We start from the raw sequence: 23,819 nt of genomic DNA, 5'->3' as shown, positions 1-23,819 counted from the left end.
AAGAAATAAATGACAACACTGAAAGACATTATGTAAATGTTAAGTCAGTTTTTGTTCAGCTGTGGCATTGTCACAGTCCATTAGATTCAAAGTCAGCACAAATAGGTTACAGTAATTGAAATTTAGTCTCATCAAACACTCCAGATGGCAAAATACAACTCAAAGCAACAACAAATCACAAAAGCAAAACCAGAATAATGTAAGAGACAAGCATACTTTTGGAGTCTATAAAGAAACTAAAGGAGAACTCTTGGGAGAGAATTACAAACATTATCAGACAAGCAAAGAAGACCAATAGGAATGGCCAAATGTAATAAGGAATGTTGAAGTGCAGAATACAGCTCATTTAATATGAAGGAGTCTCTAATTGTACTGGAAATAAAAGTTATCAAATCGTTATTCTTTGTTTATATTTCAAAAGAAAAAGAATTAAACTTCTGCCCAAGATTTTGCAATCTGTGTTCTAGGTGCTACATAGAGGAGCAAGACAATGCCCAGGAATAATAAAAATAATAAAATTCTTCATAATGGGGATTTTTCTCAGCCCATGTTACAAATATTAACTAATTATTTCAGGCAGTATCCTCTTTCATAGGTAAATATGAATTTGCACTGTAGGGATAGAATTTTACATTTGTATTAAAGGTCATAACGAGGTATGTATCAAATGTATTAATGTATGACTTGAGTTCATCCTGCCAGCCACCCTTTTTAAATAGAAAAAGGAATGACCCTCTGGGGCATTGGTAGAAACGCATCTGACAGACTGCCAGTGTCTGTACTGATATTAAGGCAGAAACAGACCAGAACAGTCCTTATGACTAATTATGGTCACCCTTTGTTTTAAAATAAGCTGTATTATAAAAAATGGGGTCTTGTTTCCTATATGCATGGGTAGCAGGCTGGTCACCCCTCTCCAGCCCTGAATGGGTTAAAGCAGCCCTGGAGAGCGCTGCAGCTGGGAAAAACTAGGCTGATTGAGGGAAAGCAGTCACAGGTGGGGTCACACCCCAATCAGGCCACGGCTGGCCCTGTAAGAGGGCTGAGGGCCAGAGACTGGAAGACTCTCTCTCTCTAGCTTCTGAGAGAGAAGGACCTGGTTGCTTGGGAGCTGAGAAGGGTACCTGAGGTGGAGCAGGGCTGGGGAAGGGCAGAGGGAACTGGGGAGCTCCAGCCTGATAAAGCCCCAGGCTGCAGGCCTTGGTGAAGCCCTATGACAGGGTACTGGGACTGCAGCGGGACAGCCCAGAGACAGGCAAAGGCAGCAGGTCCTAACCCCCCTTGCCAATGAGTAGTAGTATACAGACTGTAGTCTGCCCAAGTGAACAGCGGCTAGATGGAGACTGGCAGTAGCCACTGAGGCAAGGTGGGGATAAAGGGTTGGGGGGGTCCCAGATTGGGGGTTACTGTGGTGGGCAGAACCCCTGGGCAGAGGGGCACCGGGGTCCGGGAAGGACATGGGGGCCAGCGGCAGGCGAGCCACTGGCCTGCAGAGGGCGCTCTGGGCTGGAAAGAGCTAATTCCTGAGACGGCCAGCAGGAGGCGCCGTGCTGGTGAGTCATCATCCCGCCACAGCATTACAAACTGGGCCCTCTAGTCATTTCTTTGTTTTAAGGCTTAGTAAATAAAAGACAGAATCTTGTATTGTGTCTATGTTAATTAAATTAAAGGAATGTTGGAGGCCTGGGCCACAATGTGAACTGCTTTGACCCCAAAATTTAGTAAGGTTTAATTTACAGTGCCTTTCTTGCTCAACATAAAACACTGCTGTTTGTATACCTTTGAAGGTCTCTGTAAAAAACTGTTTATGTGAATAAAGAGTGTATGCATCAGAAAAAAATAAGATGCAAAGGCCATTGTTGGAGCCAAATAATCAAAAAAGAAAAAGTAACAAAACTTATCGACACCAAAGAACCATCAACGTGTATCCATGACTGAGGGAAGGCAAATTGACAACCCTGAAAACAAAACAATTAATTAAATCAAAGCCAGAACAGAATGACCCTCTCAGAGGTGCTTTGGAACGTCAACATCAAAAAATAATACCAATTAAAAAGTAACTGGTCATAAACTGACACAGCAAAATCCATAAACTTCAACACACACAAAAAAGACTATAAGAACAGGGTGCTTTGCCATGGGACTTTGGGTTCGTCTTGCCACTACTCCAGGAGCATCGGATTGTGACCGACAGAGCCCGGCTCCCCTCTGCGACCAATCTGACTGGCCACTAGATTGATCCAGACTTTATAAACATCGACTGGCGGGACTGTGTGCATGGGGTGTGTGTGTGTGTGACTGAAAAGCAGATGCTAAGTGCTGTATTCTCAATAAATGCGGTGTGTTGCCTTTTCCCCTATAAAAAGATTGCATGTGCTTTGGTTAAGCATAACAGCACTTCAGAAGATTGGGGCTAAGGCACATAAAGGTCAATGACTTGTATTTTCACAAGTGTTCTGAGGTAGTGTTGGATGCTTCAATTTCTGGGTGTCTAATCTGAGACAATTAGGGCCAGATTTTCCAAAGGTACTGAGCACCCCTAGTCAACTTGAGCTGTAGGCACTCAGTACCTCTGAAAAATCCAGCCCTAGCAATCTCTAGGTGGCCACCTAAAGACAGAGGCGACCCAAAATTAGTGGACACGTGAAAATTTAAGCCGATGGTCCTGATCCTGCAACTTGTTCCATACAGGCAGACTCCTTCACCTCCACAAAGCCTGGGGCCTCACTAACTTGCAGAAAGCTAGAGGTAGGCAGTATCAGGAGTGCCGGGCTCCCAGGCCAGTGCTTAGATCACTATGCCTCTCTTTGTTCCGAGGGATAGTCTTGTGGTTATAGAGTAACTCCCTTAGCTGACAGCAATTGTAGGCAGTTATCTTCTTGGTGGGATGTGTACATGTTACACAAACACAAATCCATAGGATGGACCCAATCCCAGGTGAGAATCTTTTTAGTGTTAACTAGGTAGACACCCAAAAGATGTGAATCTAAGAACTTCTTTGTTCCATTTTTGGAAAACAGAAACCGTAATTAACATGTGACCTATTCTTCTTCTGAGCCTCTTTACATGATGATTAAAAAGTTAGATTATGAATAATATAGGAGAACAAGCTACAAAAATGTGAGGGATATTTTTAGGGATCTATGTTATTGCACATGATGATCTGAAAAAATGCTATCATGCTGTTGTAGCCTTAAATTTTACTAAGCAGTGGAATGAGCAAGCGTATGCCTGATTTATATTTATGTCTTACTTTGCTTTGCTGGAGAGTAGGTAGGAAAGCTTAATCACAGTCATTAGTTACGTCTGCAAAAGATGCTCACTGTCACCTTGAATCTAACAGGGCAAAGAAAAATGTCACTGTTTATTTGAAATAAAAATATAATTTGACATGTTTAATAAAAATAACAATCAGCCAGCCACAAGACAGTGACAGGGAGCATGGCTATTTGAAATTGTTTTGGAGAATGGACAACTTCATAATTGCTTTTGCTGTTTGTTATCCGCTTCCTTGTGTTCCAGAAAATCACAACGTGCAGCAAATGCCATAGTGGTGAAGAATGGAAGATGTTTTCCATGAACTATACTGATTATTTGCTTAATCACTGATAATTACGAGGTTATTTAGACACCAGAAAATTATTGAACTATATCTCAAAATTATTTATAAAACCATGCAAAAAAGCAATCTGTTGTGAGGAACAGATACTGTAGCTTCAAGTGTGGCAAACCCTATTGGGAGATCTGAAAAGCAACAAGAATTATAGCATTTATGAAGTTGCAGCTATGTTTTTTAGAAGACTAGGGTGTCCCTTTGTAGAGACTGAGAGTCTCAGAAGAGACAGGGGGAAAGAGGGTTGGGAGGAGTATTTTGTTGGGGGATCAGAGACTTACTGGAGGTAGGGAAGAGGAAATTATTAACCCTTCGTATAAATATGAGAGGCTGCCTCAGGTAAAGAGAGGCGGTTGGTTTGTGGGTGTGAGTTTTTGTTTCTGGGTACTCCTATGCTGCAGCCCGATGCATAATTTCCAGTTCAGGTAGACATATACATGCTAACATGTTAAAAATAGAAGTGTAACTACAGCAACTTCCTGGGTACATACTCGGGTGGCAAGCCCGTGCCAGTGCATGTGGTGCTGTAGCCATACTGCTATTTTCAGCACATTAGCTGAGACGAGGAAGTGAGCGTTCGTCCACTCAATCCAGGACTTATACCTCCCAGCTGCAGTGTAGATATACCCTTTGTTTGTACTCGTGTGTCTATGCCTTCTGCTGATGTATAAGGGGCATTTTTAGGATGAATTTTGTACCTTCCCTGAGAGGAAATTGTTATGGTGCCCAGTGGTTGTGGCCATTGAAGCATCTGAAGGCCCAGTGGATGGTGGTGGTTGTTGTGGTTCTTCATTCTCTCTTGTAATGGCGAGAGGGTGACAAGGCAGGAAGAATCTGTGATAATCAAGGAGTTTAATCTCAACAACATGGGTTTCACCTGTGGTTAATTCTTGAGAGGCGTGGGTGTCGGCAGATGTCAGTTCTTTTGGATTGGTGGTGTTAAATGCAAGATGAGTGGTTACCATGTCAGCAGGCCATGATTTAAGTACAGACAAGGCCCCTGACCTTGCATGTATTAAAAGAATCCTGATTGGATGACGCTCTTGGGCTGATTTTAGTGCAGTCGATACCATCCAGACAATGGGACCATAGTGCTTCCAGATGGCCTTGAGGGAAATTATGGTTCCTCCACTCTATTGAAGGTTTGGTTGGATTTTATAATAATCTTTTATCCTTCACCATCAATAGGGGAACCTTCTTCTACAACTCAACACTCATTGGTCACCTTTGTTTTGCCTGCAACAGGCATGAAGGCAGATGGCCAGAGCAATGGTGGTGGAGACTTCAGGACAATTCTGACGAGTAGCTTTATAAAGACTTTTTGAATTCTTATGCTCTAGCAATGCTGGAGGAAAGAGGAGGCCCTTTTTCCCCATCACAGTGTCTGCAAAATCCAGTATTGCCAATCCCAACCATTCAAAAATCATGAGCCAAGCCTAAGAAAATCAAGAGCTTGACTTAAAAATCATGAGTAGCTCTAATTTCAAATTTGGGCTGATGTTTCAAAATTAAATAGATTCCAATTCTAAATCCAGGAACTGGCAAATCAGTTTCAACTGATTTCATGCTCCACTCCCCCATCTCCTCCTCCAATATTGTCTTGGTTTCAAGTAGGTTCAGCTTTGATTAATTACATGTCCTGTTTCATTTCATTGTACCTCCAAATCTTTGCTTCCCTGGATTTTAGGAGACATTCCATGATCTTGTTTGAATAAGCTGAACTTCTTGGGTAATAATATATTCCTGGGAGAACAGAGATAAAACTGAATTTACATAGGTGCTATTGGCTTTTCATCATGTAAACGTACTCCGCGCCAAGCAGCTCAACAGCATTGGGAAATCTTGGGGCTGGATATCTTTACACATTAATTGGGTGTTTCTGTAGGAGGACAGTACATGATCACAGCATATTATCAGAAATACAAATTAAAAATAAATGACTAATTGTTGCAAAGCCCAGTATATAAATACATCTTTGTCTTCAATCTCACATGTAGATACATGTAAGCAAAATGACTGTTCTGGCTTGTAAAAATAATAATAATTAATAATAATTAATCAACACTCCTGTGCTCAGTTTATAGATATTGGTCAGATTCTGAGATCAGCTACTCTGGATTTACGTTAGTGTAGTTGAATATTAATGAACGTATTTTTTTACTAGCATTAGCATGGGAGTTAAAGATGAAACGCTGCACAGTCCTTCCTATCTCATTGTATTTACATATTGCAGAAGTCACTGCATAGATAGGTTTTATAAATAGACAACACATAGATGAACCTAGACATGATGAATAAAAGATAATTTCCAGTCTGCCTTGACTGAAGCAATTGTAAAGTAACTATCACCATAGTATCTATGCACTGCTTCCACTTACAGTACCTTGCATCGAAAGATCTCCAAGTGCTATATGAGAAGTAATTATTTAGACCCCATGACACTTCTGTGAGATATGTACAATAGGTGAATAATTTTGCTTAGGCTAGTTTATGACAGGTTCTTAGGTGCATTGCTATATACTTTTTCACTTTTGGTTTGGTTGTTTTTGGCTTCACCCATAAGCATTCCTTGCTATTCCCCTTTAGGAGTGGCTCAGATGAGCAGTGGCATGAATAACACTAGCTCACTACCCTGCTTTTTTTTTTTTTTTTTTTTTCTTTTTTTTTTCATGTATTTGGGTAAATGCCCTGCAGCCTTTGGTTGCCCCAAAGCAGGGGACAACTTTAACTTCCTTTTATGTGGGAAGTACAAATTTAAAATAGAGGACTAGCGTCATGCTGAAATCTTTTCCCAGGAAGTCTCTGTTCAGAACTTACTATAGTCTCAGGAATGTCCCCTCCTCCTCCCAGGAAGCCTGTCTTTCCCCACGATGAAACCCCAGGCCAGCTGAATGCTTGCCACTGGGTCCAGAAATGGATGGAAGATGGTGTCATGAAGGCAGCAGCCACCCAGGCCCAGAGCCCCAAAGGTATTACACACCTAATTCCCACTGATTTTAATGGGAGTTAGGCACCTAACTACCTTTGAGGGCCTGGGTTGCACTCCCTTTCACACAAACCCATATATATAGGGTAAGATCTGTATGTAGCGAATCTTACTGATCTCAGTAGGCTCTAAATAATTTCTCTTTATTCTTGGGTCCAGATCATTCCACGTGTGGTAAAACGCTCTGAGACTGTGCCATTGCCATAGCGATAAGGAGGGACAAACTGAGGGGAGACATAAAAGGAAGTAAGAACCAGCTGAAAGAGAGAGCGATGCAGCAAGCCGAAGTTACCAAATAGCCACCTCAGGCCTGTGGTTGTCTGTCTCTGCCAAATTTAAGTGGCTAGCTTCCAGAAAGGCATGCTGGGGAAAAATTCCCACACAAGGGCAACTGTACACTAGGGACTAGTCTATTATAAAGGCAGATATTCCTTGGAAAGGGGAGGCTGCTGCATGTTGTGCACCACACGTATTTTGTGTACCAGTTGAGCAATCTCTGAGGCAAGCGCCCCTCCTGAGACTTCTCTCATGCAGTTTATCTTTATTAATCCTATGGGAGATGTAGGGTTCTCACCCTGTGCTCACCTGGATGAGCCAAGCGAATCAAGAGGAGGCCAGGGCAGTTGATGAGGCCTTGTGCTTCCACAGATCCCTTTGGTTCCCAGTAGGGGTGGGGAATAATGCAGTGGCTGTGCTCCATTTGTATGATAGGAGGGGGATGGGCATGTTGAGGATCTGTGTGTTGATCTCAAGGTAATGATCTTGGCTTGGGTGTTCACACACTTATGGCGAATTAGTATAATAACCTCAAAAAGTGTTCAAAAAGCAGGGGATTAAAAATAACGTTGGGTTCTTTTTATTGACCTTTTTGAGCCTTTAGGGTGCACACTAGTCACGCTTTCAAGCTTTTCATAGTAACCACATGGGCTAGAAAATTATTTTAAAAAAGCAGAGACTCCCTTGTAAATCACAGGATTCTGGAAGCTGAGGCTTTAAGAAAAAGTCCAAACATCACAAGACTTTTGATAAGACTCGTGAGGGTTGGTAATATTATTACTATTTTCCTCCATTGTCATTTAGCAATTTTGAAGCTTTTCAAAAATCTTTCCAAATAAGTCAACTCCACCATCCCCTGATTATTTTTTAGGCTTCTTTTCCCCTTACACTCCACCTAGATTGGGCTGTCTAGCTCTCTGCCTTCTTTTATGCAGTGCTTCCAATGACATTTACAAGCACAAACCGTGGAGGAAGAGAGGTAACACGGTTTACTCTATTGGTTAAAGCATATGAAGGCTTGGAGATTTGGGCTCTAGTCCTTTGTTCTGCCATAGACTTCCTGTGTTACTTTGCGCCAGTCTCTACACACCATGCTTCTTTTGCTGGTGTGTCGTGTACCTAAGCACGTAGCCCCTTCTAGCACAGCAAAAAATAACAGTGTAGCTGGTGAGGCAGTGTAGGTGAATAAAGACATGCCTGAAGGGTGCGGCTATGTATGTCAGTACATATCCTACACAGCTCTGTACATGGCCAAGCCGTACCTCCCTGTCTACACTGCTATTTTTAGCAGTGCAGTATCCTGCTGCCTTCCCGCTGCTGGAGCCTATCCCCTCAGGGACTGACTCCAGCAGTGAGGAAAGGCTCAGGCATGTGGGAGGCCGTGGAGAAAGTCTCTGCTAGCTCCCTGCTGCTGGAGCCTTTCCCCTCCTCAGGGAATGACCCCAGCATCAGGGAAAGGCTCTGACTGGGGGTGGGGGCAGTGTTTCCCCCTGCCTCCCCCTGCCAGCCTTTCCTCCACCAGGAAAGGCACCAGCAGTGGGGAGCTGCTGGTGCCTTTCCCCACTACCTGTGTCTTTCACTGACACATAATTACATGCCACAGTGTGGACACAGTTGGCTTTTTTCTGTGGCATGTACCTACCCGCTGCCAGAAGTGGTCTGAAGTATAGATGTAGCCTAAGTGCCAGATTTGTAAAACTATTTAGACACCTTGTGGGATTTATTTGAAAGCAACGAGAGTTAAGTGCCTAGGTGCTTTTGAAAATCCCAGTAGGCACCTAAATATCTTTAAAAATCTGACCTTTAGCCCATTTGTGCCCGAACATCCCCATCTGCAGAATAGGGATAATATCACCTACCTTACACATGTTATGAGGTTTAATTTATTCATGTTTTGAAAGAGCATTGGGACACTTGTATGGAAGTTGTGTATTAAAATAAATTAATATTAATAAATTATTATTAATAAGGGACAGATCTTACAAACCATACTGAAGAAAACTCTCTGACTTCAATGGTCTGTATTCTATTCTCAGTTACTTGGTTTAATTGCAGAATAAGTCCACTGATTTATACAGATGTAACAGAGCAGATTTTGGCCCCATGGGAGCTTTGCTTCAGTGAGAACTGCAAGATTGAGCCCAAACTATGGTGCATTGCCATTGCCCCATCATAAATAAAGTAAGACATGCATTAAACTGAAACATAGTACTTATTAAAAAAGAAAAAGATGACGCAGGAGGCCTGGTAAAATGACCACAGTGTACTTTATTTAATGATTTTGGTACCTTGTGTTGCAATAAAATAAAAAAAATCTACAAAATCCAAATATATAAAATTTTCAAGTTTTCCTTTTCAGTTTTACAAGAAAAATCAAGTTGTAACCAAGGAAATTTGTTAGTATGAAGCACTACTTTCAAATTCATTTCATCACAAATTGCAACTTACTTAACAGACCAAAAGAACTATGGTACTGTAGTACATCAAATACTTCACACACTGTGTTCTTTACTATAGCACATGTAACCACTGCCACGTGAGACAGCAGTCTCTAGCCAATAAAGACACTCTTCACAATCTGGACTCTAAAGGAATGTTTGTATACATGGAATCTGAATATATATATTTACAGGAAGATTTTTTTAAATAACTATTTTGATTCTTCATTTCAAATAAAATACCAAATACATTTGTACAATGTTTACAAGTCAAAGCACAAGTACTGCCATGATTATCATTCAACTCAAGTCTCTGTGCTTGTAGTGGGGGGAATATCTACACTGTTTCATAAACATAAATGTGATTTTTCGTAACTTACTTCTGTAATGGTGGCTAAGGAGTAGAAGCACAGTAACACTTATTTAGCACAATCAGTGTATAATGCAACAGTTTACAACAGACAACTGAGAAACTATTGGTTCATTCTGTTCCTTCTGCTATTCATCTGCCAATTGTTACTTTAGTTTTTGTGATTTAAATGGGGTACAAGATAGAGTTAAAGAATACAACTTGAACAGGAAAGAGCACAAATCTTTTAAGGCAAATTAAGCAAATATAAGCAGCTTATATGGTTTTTTTCTGGATTCTTAGATAACACCCCAACAAAACCTAGAAATAAAGTGCATGCCCTACAACCGTCAGCAATTATGTTTTGCTAAATGTTTTCTATAAATTGCTCAACATGGCTTTGTTTGAAACAGCTTTTTGCAAAATGGAAAGAAAACAAACCCTGCAAGTGACAAAATGCATGACTTAACATGCTTCAAAACGAAACTGAAGGCAGCTGAGGTAGTTGGATGTAAAATGCATTTACCTAAAATAATCAGCGAACCAAAACTAGGACATTGACAATAAAAATCCCACTCATTTGGAATTAGTTTTATATCATGCAATGATTTAATGCCAAGCAAGAATCTATATAATTTCTAAATGAAAAGGTTCCTAGTATGTTAACCATTAGAATGAGCATGGACTATTCTATTTGAATTTGTGTCGATTTGCATGTACATTTTTCACAGGTCTTTTATTGTCTCAGGGAGCCATTTGTGGGGCTGACATGTGAGATCTTATCTTCTTCTGGGATTTCAGTTCCTGAATGGCAGAAATATCACAAGCCCACCAGATCTCATGTTATTCGGGTTTCATAATTGGCTCTTTAAACTATTAAAAGTACTAGTGATAAACATACAGAAACACAAATGCTGAGATATTCATGGGTACCTGGATCAGACTGGAAGCTCTTTGGGGCAGGGAAAATCTTTTCATTTTAAGTGTGTACAATGCCTAGCACAATGGGGCATCCAATCCCTGACTGGGGACTCAAGGTGCTACTGCAATACAAATGATTAATCATATTAAATAATAACCATGTTCAGCTTTGTATGAGTTCGTGTGAAACATGCACAGACCCAATTAACAAATGTGGCCTATTCTTCTGATTTGTTATGGATCCTCACTATATTATTGACAGAATCCCAATAACCCAAATGATCATTTATGTAACTAATGTTTCTGCAATGTTAGTTCATTGCAATGGCAGTTAGCACAAACTTTCAATCCAAATAAAAAAGTATTAGGAGAGGAGCCCCAGTTTAGTAAAGCACGTAAGCTTAAGTGGCAGTTGAAGGTGCTTGGGACGAGAGTATCTGACCTGCAAGAATATATGTTTTATGCTTCTGAGAATGTTGATCATTTACCTTAGCCATAAATTCAGTACATTAAGGTTTAAAGGTAAACTACACAGGGAGAAAAACACGTTTGTGCCCTTTTTGGTTTCTTTTTGACAAATAAGGAAAACCTGAAACGGGTTTTTTCCCCCCTGCTAGTTTTTACCTACAAAATATTAGGAATACAGGCCAAGATTTTCTAAGTGTACCTCCATTTTTGTCTGCCTAACTGGAGACACCTTAAAAGGCCCTAATTTTCACAATGCGCTGAATTCCTCCCTGCCTCTGAAACTCAAGGCCCTTTAAGGTGTTTCAAATTGGGCTCCCACAAATGGAGGAATCAAAACTCACCAATTGCTTTTTAAAATTTTGGCCCTAAAGCTTTCCTGCTTTTGCCAGAGGATTCAATGGAATCCTTGAGAACTGGAGTGCGATATAGCTTAGCTCTCAAATGAAAGAGTGGAGTGTTGAAACTTTCTCTCAGCAGTTTGTCAGGAGTTCCTTCTCAGTTTCATTTTCTTGTGATGCTCCACTAATCTCACTATTTTTTCAGTTCTTCAGCAAATACAGAGAAGTCAAGACTTGATATTTCTAATGTAAAAACAAGCAGAAAAAATCCTTTTTTGGGGGGGGGGAGGGGGGAAGAGAAGAAAATTCCTCAGCTTTCCAATCACAAAGAAGCAAACGGACACACCTTTAAAATTGACAGGTATCACAAACGGATAAATCAAGATATTTTTTCCTCCCATGAAACAATCCTGAGGATGAGTCTCTGGTTTTATAGTTTTTCTGTATTCTCATCCATCTAAGTATGAATTTGCAAAAGAAAAAAAAAATCAACTGTATCTGTGTAGGCTATATTATGTGATCACTTACCAGGCAGTAGATGTTTTCCAGTTGCTATCACTAAGGTCTAGGCACAAAGACATGTATCCAGCTTGACATTTTACTATATTAGATCCTGCCATTCATTAACTGTGTTGTAAGCATCCTCTTAAAACAATGCTTCATAATTTCAGTTCCATTCTTTCGCTTTTCACAGAGCCATATTAACGGTTATAGCATGACACTCGGCCACACCGTAAGGCCCAGAACACAAAAGTAGCATCTACCCTGTGAAAAATGGGATCCTTCATTCATCATGGATCCAAACTCTACCAGCGGTAGCCATACTAGAAATGTCAAGATAGATAAAGGGTAGAGAAGCTCAGGCAAGTTCAAATATTCATTTAACCTTGCTCTGGGCAGATTTAGATGGTGGTAAAAATGCTTGGATTCTACAGGTTCCACTGTTGCTACCACCAGTGGAGCTGTGCCAGTGATGCATCACTGGGCCCATTTCTGCCAGTGTAGACAAAGACAAAGAGAGTTTGGAGTCCAGACTGATGGCAGGATGGAAAACTCATTCTTCTAGAGTAGGTCAATGTTCTATAGTATGGGACTAAAATGCCAGGCACAAAATGGACAGACTCTGCTGAGCTAGAGAATTCTTATCAGGAAGAGAGGACAGTGTTTTAGGGCTATTTATGTTTGAGTTTCAGAATTGAAAGTACACAGTGAAAAGGACCTCTCAGCAACTTTTAAAATTACAGATCAGATTCATTGTGCTAGAGCTTCAGCTAGTAAAAAATGGCATAGCTCCATGACATGCCAATTTACACCAGCTGAGCTCTAGTGCATGATATTCACTTTGATGCAACACACACACACTGCACGTTACTCCTGTGCATACAAAGCTATAAATGGCGTACAAACCCAACTTTCTTATGTAAATTCAGAGGTCTGGCGTTCAGCTGAGTTTTGGGCATTAAAATGTCAATGTTGATAGATTAACCCTGTAAAGTAACTGGCTCAGTATTATTCATTGATTAATCAGATGAAGTAATTGTGTATTGCCTTAAAGAAACAGTATATTCCCCAGGAATTTCTACTGTAATGCATTACTGTATTGATAGCTATGTTATTACTCTAACATGTTACCGTACCAATCTAAATTTAGCAAATAACATACAGAAACCGTGCTGGCTATACTACACTCCCTTCTGGAACCACTTATTTCACAAAGTGGGTTTAACTATCACTCTATCTCGCTATAGCCCTTTTCTGGTTCTAGTCTCTTTTTCTACAATTGTACAGACATCCTTAATGCAAACTCTAAATATCTGTTATGCTCATTTGAAACATATTACTAAAAAGACAATTAACTTATTCAGGAATAATAGACAGCAAATGCTGCTTTGCATACATTAGAGACCACTCCTGGAAGGTGCTTCCATAGACCTCTGAAAAGTTCTTAAGAGGTGCTCAGGGTCTTAGACAACTGAGCCCTTACCGAGAATGGCTTCATTTAAAAAAGAACTCACTGTTGCTTCTGAGCTCAAATGAACTAATTAGAATATGTTGGTTCCATCCGTAATTTTGATAGGGTGGGCCACATTCCATCTCCATATTACTCCATGGATCATGGGTGTAACTGGGAACAGAATTTAGCCTAATTCTGCAAACCAAGAAAAAACAGTGACTTGGAAATGTTTATACTCATGACCCTAATTCCTGCATTATGTTGTTATGCAATGCTCTATTAAAAACATGAATGGGAGCTATGTTTGTGAATTCCCCATGCTTGCATGGGGAGGACAGATCTTTTTACTTATTAGCATAGATTTAAAGCATGGTGTTCCATTTCTCCCCCTTGCATTCAGGTTTGATTACAAATTGAAATTACAGTTACATGAAATGCTGGTGTGCCAATGAAGATTAATGTGAAAAGGATGATTTCTTTGCTTTTTACTTGTTATTTTCCAAACCCAATAAAAAGAGGTTTTAATATCAGTAAGTTACTATGAAGGAAGATATTCTTTGTTTGATACATTATTGCTCTTGTGTTACTCACAAAGCCCACTGAAATCTTACATGGCAGGGGGCTATTCTGCCCTCAGTGCCAGCACATAACTCCCATTAGCGTTTAATAGGGTTTAACTTAGGCTTCTGCACTAAGGGTAAAATACCCTTGGGCCCTCCACGCCACTTCGGTCCCATACTGGGTTTGTGGCACAGCCACAAAGTGCACCACAGTAAGAACCTCTGTGCCCACCTTGCGTAATCCAGCACAAAGAGTTATGATGGAGCAAACCAGGGTCAGAGTAGTGGATACACATTCATGTGATTCCGGTGCCTCCAACGTCCTATGCAAGTAGCGTGGAGGGCTGCAGCTGCTTCGCCAGCTCAGAGGAGGACGTTGGCTGTGGGGTGCATGGCCCTGGGTGAGGACAGAATTTCACCTCCAACTTGCTCAACCTTCTCCTACCTACAGCCCATTAATTCAGGTTTTTGATAGGAGACTTGGATTCCTCTTGAAAGAGAAGTTTATGGTTTGAAATGTCATTTTTTTCACAGAAAACATAATCCTTACCAAAAAAAAGTTTTCAATTTTGGTCAAGAATTTTTATTTACTACAAAACTCTGAAGTTCACCCAATAACCATCTCTCCAGCTATTAAAAGAACATCTCTCCCAAAATGTTTCAATTACATTTACAATTGATCCCTTCTTCCATGGAAGAGAATGTAAAATTCCCATTGACTTCAGCACAGTCAGGAATGGAGCCCATTCCTGACTTAAGCCCAGAAACCTGATTACTGTCTGGTTTCACCTGTTGGTAAAATTAAAGTGAGCTGGTTTTTTTAAAAGATTTTACTTAGAAGAGCCCATATAAATAAAATGAAGATTTAAAAACAAACAAATCTTTATTGAGGGTCTGATCCAGCGCTCACTGAAGTCAATGGAAAGGCATCCATTTAGTATTCCAGGATGAATTGACTAGTTATACTGTACTTGTCAATTTATTTCAAGAGAATGGTATCTAATATAAGAAGATTGTAGAGAGCTACAGGCAGTGGTGGATTAGCCACTGGGTCAATGGAAAAATAGATGCCCCCTGCCCTGACCTTCTCCTCTTGCCCACCTGCCTGGTGCTCCTGCAGGGCAAGCCACTGGGCAGGCGCACCAGGCGGGCAGAACGGAGCAAGCCCCCGCGACCCAACCCCATTTCCTTGGCAGAAGTGCGGGAGGGATGGGCGGGAGGGGGAAAGGGGGTTTGCAGGCAGAAGGGATGGGGAGGGGCCTCCACTTGCTCTGGCCAAGGGCCCCACAAAAACCTTAATCCGCCTCTGGCTCCAGGAACTTTTAAAGTGTGGTTCCACACTGAAAAAATGACTCTAGAAAATTAGCATTGTGAGCTTGCATGTTTATTGCCTCTCAATGACTTCCAGGTCCAAGGTACTCAGCTTACAAGTAAAATGATGGCTCTCTTGGCTGCCACTGCCATAAGCTCATCTTGGGATCTGAAAACTCAAACTGGGTTCATCATAAACAAGAGCGATTCTAAAACTAGCATTTCGTTAACAATGCTGTCCAGAATGCATAAGAAAATAAGAATCCAGCTGCCACTGTCCAAATGTTCTTGACCTTGGAATACCGTCCAGGGAAAGTACGGCAATGGTCGTATTGGTAGGGTGCACAGTCACCTGTGAATAATATATGACGAAGACTGAACAGCAAAAGCTCTAGTCTGTCTGAACTTTATTTATAGGCCAAAATGTGTAGGGCCAGAGTCAGCCAGCCCATTGGATTCAGTGGGAACTATACTCACATCAGTGCTAAATTGGAACCATTGTGAGGCAAGGCTCTATATTTGCTTATCAGATATTATCTTTGTTTACTGAACATTTCTTTGATGTTCTGTAGTTGCAAAAATGATCTCAGAGACAAAAGACATTTACTATGAACATTTCGCAGCTTCTTTCTTTCTTTCTTTCTTTCTTTCTTTCTTTCTTTCTTTCAATACAAAATAGATGTGGCGCATAAAGGTACAGTTCTTTTCAAAAACTTGCTGGTTTTGCCTTGGATACAATAACCACGATTACTTCAGTATTTGTAGAATTAACTAAACTTTCCTATACTCATTACCTCAACTACTACAAATACTGAGGTAAAGCTGTCAAAATAACTAAGGCATCATCTAAAGCAACTGGCAAGTTTGTAAGGGTAACCATGGTATATTCAGCAGTAAGTTACGGCATAAGAAAGCAAAGTATTGTCAATGGCATAACCTATTTTCTCATTCTCTCATCGATGTGGGTTTATGTGATATTTCTAACCAGGAGAGGGATATGTAGATTGTGTGTTTTGCAGGAACAAAACCTCCCAAAGAAGTCAAAATAATAACTGATAAATCGCGTGATCTTGTTTTTGTGAATTTGTAAATAAAACAGACTTGTGATGACAGCACTGCAAACTTAGAGGAAGATGATGCATAAAGCTGTGGTACCCTGAAGCTAGTTGCGGGTTCAGTCAGGGCTGATTCAATTGCTGATTTTATGCAAGCAAGACCTTGTGACACAGAATAACACGCTTTAAAATTCTTCAGCAGTGCTTTCCACGCTGAGCTGACCAAGCAGCAGAACATCAAAGAGTAAGGAGAAATATCATTAAGGTCCATCTACCCTATAAGACTATAAGGCGACCACCTAACCATAATATGGCCATTACCATCTAACTTCTTATTCCATTGAACTACATAATTGTTATGTTTTGTTATTCTTTTTGGCCTATACATTTGAAAGTGCACGCACACTTGTACATTCTCCTCAGCTGTACAGAAAATAAGCGGATGTAAGTGTGAAAGTGAGGTTTGTGCGCAAACAAGATATGTGTGTGTGCAAATCCAGAAACTGCAAGCACACATTGGGTACAGCATGTGTAACTAGGAGCATAAAAAATGCACACGCACTTGAAAAATGTTGAGTCTATATTGTCTCATGAAAGGAAAAGACCATTTTAACAGTCTAGCTTAAAATTAAGAGATGGCAGAAGCAACCTGCAACATAACGTGCTCTCTTAGTTTTCTGTAAATCTTTGATTTTTTTAAATTTAACAATAATCAACACATCCACACAAAATCTTTACTGCTAATGAGCATGATTTGCAAGGACAGTGTTATATTTTATTGTTAATAAGCAACCACTGTCTATAGAAATAAATTGACATTTTAAAGGCTATATTTTATATCCTGTCTTTCTTGTGCAAATTAATTAAAAACACATAAAAACCTGGAGATTTCCTCAAATTGAAATTAGCAGGGGGAAGCAGCTGTTGCATCTTAAAATAAATAACTTTTTGGTATTGGGACCATTTTTTTATTGTTGTTAAGAGAATCTAGGTGCTTCTCTACATTGCCCCTAAGTTTTCGACTATGGGTGTGTGAATAGCAGTGCGCAACAAAGTGCTGCACTGTAACTCCCCCATACGGCTGCCACAGGAGTGAACTAAAAGGTTCCTAGTTCGCATTAATATAGTCCTCTTCCAACAGGACTACCTTAATGTCAACTGGGAACCTTTTAGTTTGCATCTGCAAGCATCTACATGGGGGAGTTACAGTGCAGTACTTCGGTGCACACTGCTATTCACACGTCCACAGAGGTGAAAGTAAGCCGGTCCGGTACGGCATACCAGCAAGAGCCAGTATGCCGGACTGGACCAGACTGGCTTCCCCAGGCTGGTGATTTAAAGGGCCCAGGGCTCCCTGCAGCTGCCAGAGCTCCGAGCCCTTTAAATCGCCTCCCAAGCCCCGCTGCTGGAGCCCTGGGGTAGCATTAGCAGGACTCCGGCAGTGATATAAAGGGCTTGGGGCTCCCTGCAGCAGCCAGAGATTTCCTCCCAGGCCCTTTAAACTGCCCCTGAGTCTCGGGGCTTCCAGCCGCCTCTGCAGCTGGTAGCTCCGGGGGTGATTTAAAGGCCCCGGGGCTCCCAGCCGCAGTCGGAGCCCCTGGGCCTTTAAATCTTGATTTAAAGGGCCTGGGTATTTAAGGGCCCCGCCTCTTCCGATTGAGGCCATGCTCCCTGCTCAGTACTGTGGCATACCGGTAAGTCCTTTAAGTTACTTTCACCCCTGCACGTCCATAGTCCAAATTGCATGGCAGTGTATTCAAAGCCTAGTTCTAATTAAGGGGACCAATTTGAGAGCTCTAGAGACTGAAATCCTCTCTTTATTCAGTGAAGACAGCAGTGCCATCTTCCCCACACTGCTCCACAAATGTGCCTTAATCTTGAATGGAGAGAGCGTTTGTCTTCCTCTATGTCCTTTCAATCCTATGCCTCCCTGCTGAGATTGTGATGAGGTGGGTGCGTTTCCACAATAAACTAGAATGAGGTGAGACCAACTGCCAATCCGCAAATGGTAATGAACATTTTCAGTCACTCTTTTTACAAATTGTATTGAAAACTTACTATCCTACCATTTCAGTGCTTGTGAAAGGTACTAGAATAAGTACTTTGATGAGTAAAGTTCTTTGCTTAGTCACAGAGCAGGTATAGTACAGGCACCAGTAGAGACTTTCCCCACTCTGTCCCATACCAAAGTGTCTACATCCTGATCTGGTGTTACCACTTCTGGGATGAAAGCATATTCTCTCCAGGTCCATTCAATCCTTGGCCTCAGTGCTGAGGTTGCCATGTACTTCTGTTATGTGGACTTTTCTCCACTAGGAACTGATCACTTCACAAAGGCTAATGAACAGTCATGAGCTAGAAATACCTTTTTGGTCATTGTTGAGTTTGGCCATAGTTGAATAGAAGATCTAGTGACAAGGTTATGTATCTCATTCCCAATACCCTGAACCATCCCCACCAATCCATTTTTAATACAACTTCTTACTTGTATGAAACAAATCAAATGGATGAATGATTCATAAGATGAATGATGAGAAATTAGGCAGTATGAATTTATTAACATATTTCTTTTAGCTCTCTCTCTCTCTCCAGCCCTAGGCACAGTATGGCACAAAGCTAACCGTGGTGTTCTTTCCCCCTAACTGATTAATGTCTGCTTGCAGTAGCTTGATTACTTTATTAAAAGTTACAAATCTGCAAAATTAAAATGTCTCCTGAATTAATTAACTGCAAATCACCTTGAGTAATACTTGACAAGTTCCAAGGTGTTTCTTAAAAATAGAAAAGGGGGAATCAATAGCATCAGCAAATACATGCTGGCACTATGAGCATATTAATAGTGACGGGTGCCTTCTCTGCTGAGATAAGATTTTTTGTATTGTTCACATAGTGCTGACTCTGGGCTAAACCCTGCCCTGACCAGAGCAGAGAGAGGAAGCACAGAGGACTCTGTAGTGTCATCAGTGAAATGTCTCCAGCTGGCCAGGGAAGTACTCCATGAGGAGTGTTGGGGCGCGGAATGAGCTATGAAATATACCTTGATTTTTGTATGAGCAGGAGCACAGTGTGCCTATGGCTAGTATTTGCTGCTGACCACAGCACATGCATTAACTGGCTGGAGGGGGAAAGGCTACCTGAAATGGACACCTCCATGCCTCTGTGTGTTATGCTGTGCAGGCTGGTGTGTGAGCCAGTTTTTCCCCTTGTGTTCTGTTGAGTTCTACTGCAGAGATTCTGCCTTACTATTTGTGCGTGCATGGGTGTGCGTGTGAGAGAGGAGGAGTGTGCTGAGGAGTGCATGAGAGAGTGGGGAGGGATAGCTCAGTGGTTTGAGCATTGGCCTGCTAAACCCAGGGTTGTGAGTTCAATCCTTGAGGGGGCCACTTAGGGATTTGGGGCAAAATCAGTACTTGGTCCTGCTAGTGAAGGAAGGGGGCTGGACTCAATGACCTTTCAAGGTCCCTTCCAGTTCTAGGAGATAGGATATCTCCTTTTGCCCTCTTCTCCCCCTTGCAAGTTACAGCAGTATTGGGACACTTTCACCTTACATATGTATATAATTCAGATCTCATTGGAAAGCCACCACATCTTTTCAACTCTGTCATTAATATGACCATTCAGATGTGGAGCTCATAGGTATTGCCCACGTAAAACTCAATGCAGCAAAGCATTTAAGCATGCACTTTACTTTAAGCATGAGTAATCCCATGCCTTCAAGAAGACAATAGGCCTACTCATGTGCTTAATAAGCTTTTTATTAAATTGGGGTTTTGGTATGCAGAAGCTTGTGAAGGAGTAAGGGCTTTCTTGATATACATAATGTAACTGCAAACTCAAGAGTCTTTAGCGAGCATGCCAGTGGTTTCCTCCTTAGCCTTATAATATATGTTTTAATTCTCATCAAACATAGGTTAAGACATATGGGTGCACTGAAAAAAATGCAGAATAAGAGAGAACAAAGACATGGCTCTTTGATATGTTAGCGAGTTGTGACTGAATGGCATTTACTGGAGCAATGCAGTGTGGAATTGGGCCTCCTAACTTGGCTGGTGCTATTTGTCCTGTTTTCCTTGACTAACCATATTTACTATTTATATTTAGCACCTAATCCTGCAATCCCTGTATGGGAGTTGTGTACATGGACAGCTTGCAGGAGTATTTATGATCGTTTCACTGTTTTCTACAGGTTAGTGTGCTTTTTTTTTTTTTACTTAGCATATTAGATGATTAAATATAACTGGAGGCATCTTCTATTCCCCATCTTTTTTTATTAAACTACCAGCATTAGATATTGTACAACTGCCTCCCAAAAACACTAAAAGCAAACTATGCTCTCCCTGTTGCAGTTATCGCTTTATTATTCCTTCACTAGACTTAGAATTTAATATAGATAAAAAACAACGAGCTGCCAGAGACTTAGGGCCTGAGTCTCAGTTACATTAAGGGCCCCTTACACTGCAGAAAAGGGCCTTAATGTAACTGAGACTCCGGCCCTGGATTTTTTCCCCACATATTAGACAGTTCATAAAACAGAAATAATGATAATAATTAAGAAGACAACGATGGCATTGTAAATACAGAAGGAGAAATTCACCCATGTGAATACAAGGCATATGTATTATTTACGTTTTAGGCCGTAAGTGGCACTTAAGTAGTGCTCAGCCTTCTGCGGAGCCCTCTGCACACGAGGGATTCTCACCCAAGCCGAACTGTTTTACTAAAGATTAATCAAAATCCCAGATTAGTATTTTTTAATACTTTAGCCCTGGAAGGCTCAGTATATTTTTTGACCCTCTCAGCACACAGAAACACCAAATGCGCTACAAGAATAAATATGCACAACTTTAAAGACACTGTATGTTTGGGCTAGAGGTCTTTGCAATGTCGCTTTAAGTCAAAGGCTTAGGATGGCTATTTGAACTTTCTAGGAAACCGATGTTTTGTGAGGGCTTGTCTACACAGTGGGGTAATGCACTTTATAGGGGTGTGACGTCGCAAGTGCACTAGCATGTTGTACATTAACTGGTCCATGTAGCCCGTGCTGGTGTGCTTTTAACATAGTGTTGTTTGAAACAGCATTATGATAAAGAGCACGAGGGACCCTTTATGGGCTCCAGGAAGGGCTACACAGACCACTTAATGCACAACATTAAACCCCATAGAGTACATTACCATGCAGTGTAGACAAGCCCTGACATGTTTTCTCCCTTTCGCACACGCTTTGGATTCTAACCAGGGTGAGATCTTCAGATGGCATATGCCAGAAGCCACTGGAGCTATGCCAATGTGCATTGACGTACTTTGTCTCTTTACACTTCTACAGCATTATTAGCCGCAGACTTATTTCCACTGTGAAAACTATTTACTCTGTAATTTTTGTACTAGTCTGTGTTAGGGGCCAATTCTATTCTTAATGAAGTCAAATGAGACTTTTACCATTGACGTCAGTCAGAGCAGGATTGAACCCTAAGCAGCAACTTCTGCTCTCAGTTGCATTGTGTAATCCCACAGACTGTACACTGTTGGTGTGGGGACAGAACATTGCCACAATGTATACACAATGCGTTCACATTTGTATTTAACATAATCTAAACATATAACGGCATTAGGCTCTCCCAGATAACTACGTTCACAGTTACCATCATTTTAAATTTAGCTAAGAAACTCGGGTGTGATCCAGCACGATTCTGAGCACATCCTGCTGTGCGCCCTCAAGCGCCCGCTGATTTCCCTGGGAATCGAGGGGGCTGAGCACGTCTCAGGATTGAGCAGTACTTTGTGGGATTGAGTCTTTAAGACCTGATCCAAAGGCCACTGAAGTTAGCGAAAAGCCTCCCACTGATTTCAGAGGAAGCTGGATAAGGCCCTTAGTGCTAAGGAAGAGGGAAGAGTCCTGGAGCATTAAAATTAGTTTGTTATATCGAATGCTGAGGTTCAGGAGAAAAATAAAATGTTTTCAAATGCCAATTACCAACTAGTTCATCCCCTATAGCGCTTCAGTTCAGTGACTTCCTATAGTACACGCTTTTGCTAGCGAGTGTTTGTACAGTGAGTGAAAAATACAAAATCAAGGAAGAAAAAAGTGTAATTCTATTACAAATTCTTTGTGTAAATCTATTTCCATTGACAAATGTTCCCATCCAACACTTCGGGAATTGCACAACACAAAGTGTGTGTATCGCTAGGTACACTTGTTATCCCCCCATGTATAATAAAAAAAAGAAAGTTAAAACTGTGTGTTTGATATAGTCCCAATGTGAGCCCACTGGTTGTGTAAGAAAAACAAACAATCTTCATAAACAGTATTGTTTAGGGCAAATATTCAGGCCTATTTATTGCATACCCCAGGGAGTGGGTCATTTGCACGCAACTTCCAGGCCATAAGCAGACTTCCCAGTGGAACAGTGACTATTCCACATGCTGCACTAGACTGTACAGGGTCTGTTCACCTTTAAACCAGCCCTTTCTGACCTCTTGCCTGCAAAGCAGCAAAAGTGGGCACATTGGGGCTGGAAAGGAAGTGCATCAGAGCTCCAGCTAACTTGTTCTGCCTGCTGGAAATGCAGAATATTTGTATAATAGCCGCCGGTTGGATCTGGAGTTTTTTTTGCTCCCAGACGACGAGTAACTGCCCATGGAATAAGAGACCAGAAGCAAATATCCCTGTACAGGATCTGAAGTAAGGGGATGCAATATACCTGTACAATTGAAGGGCATAGCTATTTTAGGCATAGCTAGTGCTCCTGCTATTGTAGTTTCCACATGTATTAGCGGGTACATTTCAAATTGACCATGTCCTAATCATTTCTGGAGAATAAGGTTTTGGCTAAGTGTTTTTTATGAATAGTGAATTGTTTTTATCTATTACATGTGAATTTTCTATTATTTGTAAAAAGCAACAAAGAGTCCTGTGGCACCTTATAGACTAACAGACATATTGGAGCATAAGCTTTCATGGGTGAATATCCACTTCGTCAGATGCCTGTAATGGAAATATTATTTGGTAATTTATCTTACCAAATCCTAGCAAGCCCCCCATCCCCAAATGTGATACCCACAACTCTCCTATAATATAGCTAAAATGCCTTGGTCCCAAAATTACCCCATATCATAAATTCTAGATGTGTGGATGGCACAAATTACTCCATACATATGCTGGAGGATGCATCTTTCTGTGCCCGTAAAGCTTACCACCAGACATCTCTTTAGCCCCCTTGTGTCTCTCCATCAGCCAGATACTTATTTGTGTATCCGGCATCTTCCCTCCAGGATCCAGACTAGACATGTGGCTTACTAGTGTGTACGAAATTTTCCCAGCACAAGTAAGTAAGTCCTAATAATGAAATCCAAAACATAACTGCAGGCTTGAACTCCAATGTTTACATGAAGTTGATTCTGATAAATTTGTTTGTTCTGTTCCACAGTGAACCGTACAATGTTAATTTGAAATGACTGAAGTTGGATAGACATTTTTCAAAGTCCACTTAACAGGAATAGATCAACAAATACAAAAACGTCAACCAGACAAACTACAGCTATATTAGTGTCAG

This window comes from Chrysemys picta, chromosome 2 (assembly GCF_011386835.1).
Source record: "Chrysemys picta bellii isolate R12L10 chromosome 2, ASM1138683v2, whole genome shotgun sequence".
Classification (NCBI taxonomy): Eukaryota; Metazoa; Chordata; order Testudines; family Emydidae; genus Chrysemys; species Chrysemys picta.
This window is presented reverse-complemented; position numbering follows the sequence as displayed.